Source organism: Lepidochelys kempii, chromosome 3 (assembly GCF_965140285.1).
Source record: "Lepidochelys kempii isolate rLepKem1 chromosome 3, rLepKem1.hap1, whole genome shotgun sequence".
In the NCBI taxonomy this organism is placed as follows: domain Eukaryota; kingdom Metazoa; phylum Chordata; order Testudines; family Cheloniidae; genus Lepidochelys; species Lepidochelys kempii.
The window spans coordinates 174,363,271-174,371,036 of record NC_136382.1 but is presented as its reverse complement, the minus strand read 5'-3'; positions in this window follow the sequence as shown (position 1 = coordinate 174,371,036).

The window sequence follows — 7,766 nt, the reverse complement described above, 5'->3', positions numbered from 1 at the left end:
CTGACTTTGCAGTGGTATTCCAAGCTACCTTATCAACACAGTTGAATTTAACTGGGCAATACTGATGAAAAGGGGAAAAAAGAAAACTAAATTCCCTTCCAGCACTACTTATCAAATGGTTGCTGATTATTCTAAATATTGCAGGCAAAAGTAATCCATGAGCAATTAAACTAGAGGAAAAAAGGGTTTCATTTTTCATAGACATTTCATATACACAGTTTAAGGGTCCAATCCTGCAACCACTTGTGCACATGAGAGTTCTGTTTGGTGAAAGTTCAAGAAGTCATCTGCCTCTTCAGTGGGAATGTCAGACTCATTTCCTGGCAGGATTTAATTGCCCATTCAAGTGCGTTTTTCAACGGGTTGCAGGGAAAGATTGCCTAAAAAAAATCTGTATGCAGTGTTGTTGTAGCTGTGCTGGTCCCAGGATATCTTTTATTGAACCAAATTCTGTTGGTGAGAGAGACAAGCTTTCAAGCTTACACAGAACTCTTCTTCAAGCCAGACTTCATTCTCCCTGTGTTGCTACATAAAGTCTATCATTTTTGGACATCGTTGGCTAGGGTGACCAGACGTCCAGATATTATCGAGACAATCATGATATTAGGGGCTTTGTTTTATATACATTATACTCCCCTCCCCCACTCCCAATTTTCACACTTATCTTGTCACCCTATCACTGGCCAAATTCATCCGTTGTGGAACTCCACTGAAAGCAATGGATTACAACAGGGATTATTCTGCCCATGTTTAATTAGTATTAATGTAGTACATACTTATTTTTGTTCATCTTTTTCCACAGTATTCAAACACTCAGATACTACAATGATAAGTGACATACATGCCTATAACTAAACTACAATGATAAGTGACAGACATGCCTATAACTAAATAATATTCCTGAGAATTCTCAGCCTCTGTTTGTTATATATCAGCAGCTTTTCCCATAGCTGCTACACTAAAGTCTTTCAACCAGTCCAGAACTGAGGGGTGAAGGAGAAGAGATTCTAGAGTCACTGTTGTGTAATATAATCCTATACTTCACAAGTCACAATGAAACATATACAGTAACTCCTCACTTAACGTTGTAGTTATGTTCCTGAAAAATGCAACTTTAAGTGAAACGATGTTAAACTAATCCAATTTTCCCATAAGATTTAATGTAAATGCAGGGGGTTAGGTTCCAAGGAAATTTTTTGGGGGCAGACAAAAGGCATTATATACTGTACAGTACAGTACTGTTCTGTGGTTGGGAAGTGCCCCTGGTTACCCCACACAGGCACAGCCTGCTGCAGGCAAGAAGGCTAGGAAGCATCTTCGCAGCAGCAGTGAGGCTTACCTGGAGAAGAACAGATGCCGACCTTGCTGGGGGATGCTCCAGGCCCGCCTCTTCCCGTCCCTGCTCCACTCCAGGCCCACCTCTTCCCACCCACATTCCACCTTCTGTTCTGTGTACACCGCATCCCCGCTCCTTCCCCACCCCCAGAAAGTCCTAAGCATTGCCAAACAGCTGTTTGGCGGGCTTAGGACTTTCTGGGAGGGAGGGGGAGGAGTGGAGATGTGGGGCTTCCCCACTCCTCTCCCTCCCTCCCAGAAAGTCCTAAGCGCCACCAAACAACTGTCTGGCAGTGGGTGAATCACTGGGAGAGAGGGGGAGGAGGTGGAGAAGAGGAACTTGTGCAATTCTCCCTTGTAAAATCGCTGCTCTTCCACAAAATCTTACATGCAGTGTACAGAGCAGGCAGCCAAACGACTTTATAAGGGAGCATTGCACAACTTTAAAAAAGCATGTTCCCTAATTGAGCAGCGACTTAACTTTGAAACAACATTAAGTAGGAGAACGTTAAGTGAGGAGTTACTGTACAACTTTCCATTTAATATTTTTGTAGTTATGTCCACATGCACAAGGGTTCTCAAATTTTCCCTATTGGGATCCCCTTTTGCACTGTTCAAATATTTCTAAAACATCTTTTATATATAAAGAGTTCTTTTTAAGGCACTGGGCCTATTTAATCAAGCTGGCTCAACTGGCTAAGATATCTTCACTAAGATTCCCTTGCCAGGAAGGTGTCTAAGTTGCATATTTTTCTTACTTCCCTGTGGGGAATGGTCTCAATCTCTCTCTTATGAGATGACTGATGCTTTTCATATTATCACTGATATATTTATTTGTTAAGCAAGAAATAAAAAGTTACAAATGTTGAAATAAGGGAGGAAATGAACATGAAAAATCTGCAGAAGCGGGCACTGTTTATAAGCAGTGTGGCAATACCTTTGTTCACAGCAGAACCTGATACAGGCGGTTATCCATAAAGAGATCCTCTGAGAGAAAACTGGCAGACCTTTTTATCCTCTCTGCCACTGCGATGAAGAGTTGTCTAGTTCTTTTGATGCAGAAGGCCAAGGCCCATCTAACATCCAGAATATGTAACCTACGTTCCTTGCTTGGTTTGTGAGATTTTGGAAAGAACACCAAAAGAAATATGTCCGGAGTATTGTAGAACTGCAACACCATCTTTGGTAAGAAGGCTGGGCGGGGCCGCAGCAGGACCTCGTCCTTGTAGATCATCATATAGGGGAGTTCTGATGTCAGCACTCTAATCTCAGAGACCCTTTGGGCTCAAGTAATTGCCACCAGGAAGGAGACCTTCCATGAGAAGCGCAGCAGAGAGCAAGAAGCTAACGGCTCAAAAGAGGGCCCCTGTGAGCTTTTCAGCTCCCAAGGTGGGATAGGGTCAAGCCTCTCCAGACCTTTTAGGAACCTGACTGTCATGTCATGAAAGAAGACTGATTTACCCTGGACTGGAGGGTGGAAGGCCAAGATGGCCGCCAGGTGAACCTTAATTGACAAGAGGGCCAGCCCTTGGTACTTGAGATGTAGCAGGTAGTCCAAGATGGATTGTACTGTGGCCTGGGAAGGAGAAAGGTTTCAGTTTGAGACCCAGAATATAGAGTGCTTCCATATGGCTAGGTAGGTCGCCCTGGTGGAGGGCTTTCTGCTACCCATCAGGACTTGCTGAACTTGCGCCGAGCATGCTTGTTCCTCTGCATTCAACCATGCAGCAGCCACGCCATCAGGGACACTAGGTTCAGGTGCAGCAGACAACCGTGGTTCTGTGAGAGTAAGTCTGGCCAGAGAAGAAGCTCTAACGGGATCGCTATTGAAAGCTCTAACAGTGTGCCAAACCAGTGTTGACATGGCCATGCCTGAGGTAACAGGATTACCTTTGCCCTGTCCCACTTGATCTTCAAGAGGACCAGTGGGAAGGTGTATAGTAGTGTCTCTGTCCACGGAAGAAAGAAGGTGTCAGATAGGGAACCTCTGGAGACCCTGTAGATCAAGCAGAACTGCTGACACTTTCTGTTCTCCTTGGACGCAAACAGGTCCCCCTGAGGAGTCCCCCACCTCTGTAAGATCATGCTGACCACCTCTGGGTGGAGTGACCACTTGTGGTGAGACAAGAAGAACCTGCTAAGGAGATCTGCCAGTGCATTCCTGGCCGCTGGGAGATGTGAAGCCATAAGATGAATGGTGTACTGTACATAAAAGTCCCATAACCGGAGAGTCTCTTGGCACAGGGCTGATGAGCAAGCTCCACCTTGCTTGTTGATGTAGAACATCACGGTGGTATTGTCCATCAGGATTTGAACCACTCTGCCCATCAGACAGGGAAGAAACTCCTAGCAGGCCAAGCGTATCACCTTGAGTTCCCCGACATTTATATGGAGGGAATGCTCTTTCTGTGACCAAAGATCTTGGGTACTGAGGTTGTCTAGGTGGGCTACTCACCCCAGATCCAAAGCGCCAGAGATCAACGTCACCGATGGAGATGGGGCCACAAAGGGAATTCCTTCCAACACCAATCAAGGGTCTGTCCACCCAGCCAGGAATGACAGGATGTAAGATGGGACTGTGACCACCAGGTCCAAATTGTGCCTGCTGGGAGCATAGACTGACACCAGCCATGTCTGCAAGGGTCTGAGGCATAGACGCGCATGACAGACCACCTGAGTACATGCTGCCATATGGCCCAGCAGCTTGAGGCATACATAGGTGGTCATGAGGGGATAGGCTCTGACATGCGTGATGAGGTCCGACATGGCTCAGAACCGGGACTCTGGCAGCAAGGCCCTGGCCTGGGTCAAATCAAGTACTGCTCCTATAAACTCTTATCCACTGAACAGAATTGATTTCTGCTAGTTTATAAGCAGGCCCAGGATCCCTACAGGTGGCCTGCATCAGATTGATGATGCTTAGAATCTGGACTTGTGCTTTGCCACTCACAAGCTAGTCGTCAAGGTATGGGTAGATCTGCACCCCTCGACGTCTCAGTTAAGTGGTCACTAGCGCACTATGCTTTGTGAAGACCCTCGGAGCAGACGAAAGGCCGAAGGGCAGTGCCGTGAATTTGTAATGGCGTTGGCCCACTACAAATCAGAGGCATCTCCTATGTCTGTGGACACTTGCCCTTTGGTACCAATGTCAGAGCCTGAGCCTGGCTCCTGCCTTGGTGCAGGCAGTGCTGTGGACCACTTCTCAGATGCGGCCATGGATGATCACTTGGAGTACGGCCCTGGCATCCTGGGGAGCAGGAGTCAGAGATCGCAGTCGCAGTGCGAGAGATCGAGGCCATGGTGTGATAAAGAGGTGCTGTGACTTTGGGAACCAAGTGACCACTGAAGCAGCTCCATGTAGGGAAGTGCCTTTGCTGACTCTGCAGCTGGCAGGCTATCCCACGATGTAGGCGGTGCTGGTAGGGCCATAAAGTCCCTCGCTGCCTGAAACGCTTCCGGTGTCGAAGGTAGCACCAGATGTAGGGGTCCCCTACCACTCCCAGGAGTCAGAGCTGGTTCCCTAGGAGGGAACAGGGCCCTTGGTGGAGAGGCTGCCCCTTGCCGCTCCAGAGAGGGCAAGTGGCCCAGCACGAGTTCTTTGCTTGCCACTCCTTTCTTGTCCTTGATCAACACCAGGGAGTGCCCCTGCTGTCTGCAAAATTGGCAGATGATACAAAACTACTCAAGTTAAGTCCCAGGCAGACTGCGAAGAGCTACAAAAGGATCTTTCAAAACTGTGTGACTGGGCAACAAAATGGCAGATGAAATTCAATGTTGATAAATGCAAAGTAATGTATGTTGGAAATATAATCCCAACTATACATCTAAAATGATGGGGTTTAAATTAGCAGTTACAACTCAAGAAAGATCTTGGAGTCATTGTAGATAGTACTCTGAAGACATCCACTCAATGTGCAGCGGCAGTCAAAAAGGTGAACAGAATGTTGGGAATCATTAAAAAAGGAATAGATAATAAGACAGAAAATATCATATTGCCTCTATATAAATCCATGGTACGCCCACATCTTGAACACTGCATGCAGATGTGGTTGCCCCATCTCAAAAAAGATATATTGGAATTGGAAAAGGTTCAGAAAAGGGCAACAAAAATTATTAGATGTATGGAATGGCTTCTGTATGAGGAGAAATTAATAAGACTGGAACTTTTCAGCTTGGAAAAGAGACTACTAAGGGGGGATATGATTGAGGTCTACACTTTCTCCACATCAATCATGATTTTAAAGAAGGAAGTGTTACTTGGTCCTTCTCATAACACAAGAACTAGGGGTCACCAAATGAAATTAATAGGCAGGTTTAAAAACAAACAAAAGGAAGTTTCTTCATACAATGCACAGTCAACCTGTGGAATTCCTTGCCAGAGGATGTTGTGAAGGCCAAGACTATAACAGGGTTCAAAAAAGAACTAGATAAATTCATGGAGGATAGGTCCATCAATGGCTATTAGCCAGGAAGGGCAGGAATGGTGTCCCTAGCCTCTCTTTGCCAGAAGCAGGGAATGAGCGACAGGGGATGTTGGATCACTTGATGATTACCTGTTCTGTTCATTCCCTCTGGGGCAACTGGCATTGGCCACTCTCAGAAAACAGGATACTAGGCTAGATGGATCTTTGGTCTGACCCAGTATGGCCGTTCTTATGTTCTTATGATTAAACATAGCATGGTGTCGATGTGGGTGACAACCTTCTCTCTGGAGGTGCCCTTCAGCAACCAATCATTGAGGTAGGGGAAGATACGGATTCCCTGCCTCCTGAGGTACACCATGACCACTGCCATGCATTTGGTGAAGGCTCGGGGGGGTGAGGGGGAAGAGAGGGAAATCAGAGAACCTCAGGTGCTACCTGACAGTGGCAGTCTCTTACCATGAGGTGAAGAAACTTCCTGTGACTTTGTAGAATGGCCACATGGAAGTAAGCATCGTGAAGGTTCAGAACAGTGAATCAGTCATTCTGAGAAAAGCAGGGCGGACAGCTGATAAGATTGATCATGTGGAACCTCACGTATTTGATGAATTTGTTGAGTCCATGAAAGTCAAGGATGGGCCTCATCCTGCCCATGGATTTTCATATCAGGAAATACCAGGAGTAGAACTGAGTAGAATCTCAGTGTACTCTCAGAACCTCCTCCACCATTCTGAACACTACCAGAGAGCTGACCTGCTCAAAGAGTAGTGTCTCATGAGAGGGGTCTCTGCAGAGTGACAGAGATGGGGGTGGGGAAGGGGCACTGAGAGGAAGTGGATGGCATAACCCAATTTGACAGTGTGTAGGACTGAGCTGTGGGACACAATAGAGACTCAGGCATCGTAAAAGCAGGCAGCCTGTCCCCAAAGGATTGGGGGGGGGGGGCGAGGAGGAGAGAAGAGAAAGAGAGACAAGGGAAGAAGAAGAAGAAGTGGAACAGTGCTCTGGACTACCAAATCAAAATGGACGCTTAGCAGGTGCCAAAGGAAAAAGTCTGCAGCACAGCCACGCCACAAGCTTGAATGCTTCCTCTTGTAAGACCTATCCCTCTTCTTGGGGTAATCTTGCTGTCTCAGTGGGAAGGGCTGCACAAAACGGTATTGCGGCCTGTATGGCTGTTTTGCTGTGCCCTGTAGTAGTGCGTAGCTTTTGAATCATTAAATCAATGCAAGGTTTCAACAGTCTTGTCTGAAAACAAGGTTTGGCCATAGAACAGCAAGTCCTCAATTTCTTGCTGGACATCCAGTGCGATTCCGGAGTTCTGGAGCCAGGAAGCTGCCCTTATAGTAATTGTTGAGACCATCATCCTGGCATAAGTGTCTGCACATCAAAGGCAAACTGCAGAGACATTTTAGCCACCAAACATATCTCAGTGACAAATGCCCAAAATTCATTTTGGGAAGCCTCAGGCAACTGCTCCTCAAAATTGGCATCAGCCAACCAAATGAAAAAAAGTCATATTTGGCCAGCAAAGCTTGCTGGTTTGTGATACTCATCTGAAGTGAAGTGGAGTGGGAGGAGGAGGATCACAACTCTGAAGCAAAGGTGTCTTGGGACCTCAGAGACATGGGAGGAGTGACTGCAGACAGGACCAACAAGTGATCCAGCTCATTTGTGGGCCCAGAACAAGGCCAGAATCGGTGTTCTCAAGGTAGTCAGCACCAGGGGTGCCAAAATTGCTGGTGCCACAGTACTGGAGCCCCCACGTGCCTCAACATTGAGGATAGCAACAACCTCCACTGAACCATCTGTGGCGTCGATTGCATCAGTGCCGAGGGAGGGCCTAGCACCAAAGAACCTTGTACTGTCTCCAGTTCTGTGTCCATACCAACCCCTGGGGTGCTGCCTGGTGCAATGCCAAAGTGCCATCGCAGTTTTCAGTCTTGCAAAGTCTTGGACCAGCAGCAAGGATGGAACTGAAAGGCAGAATAGAGGTCTGCTGCAACATGG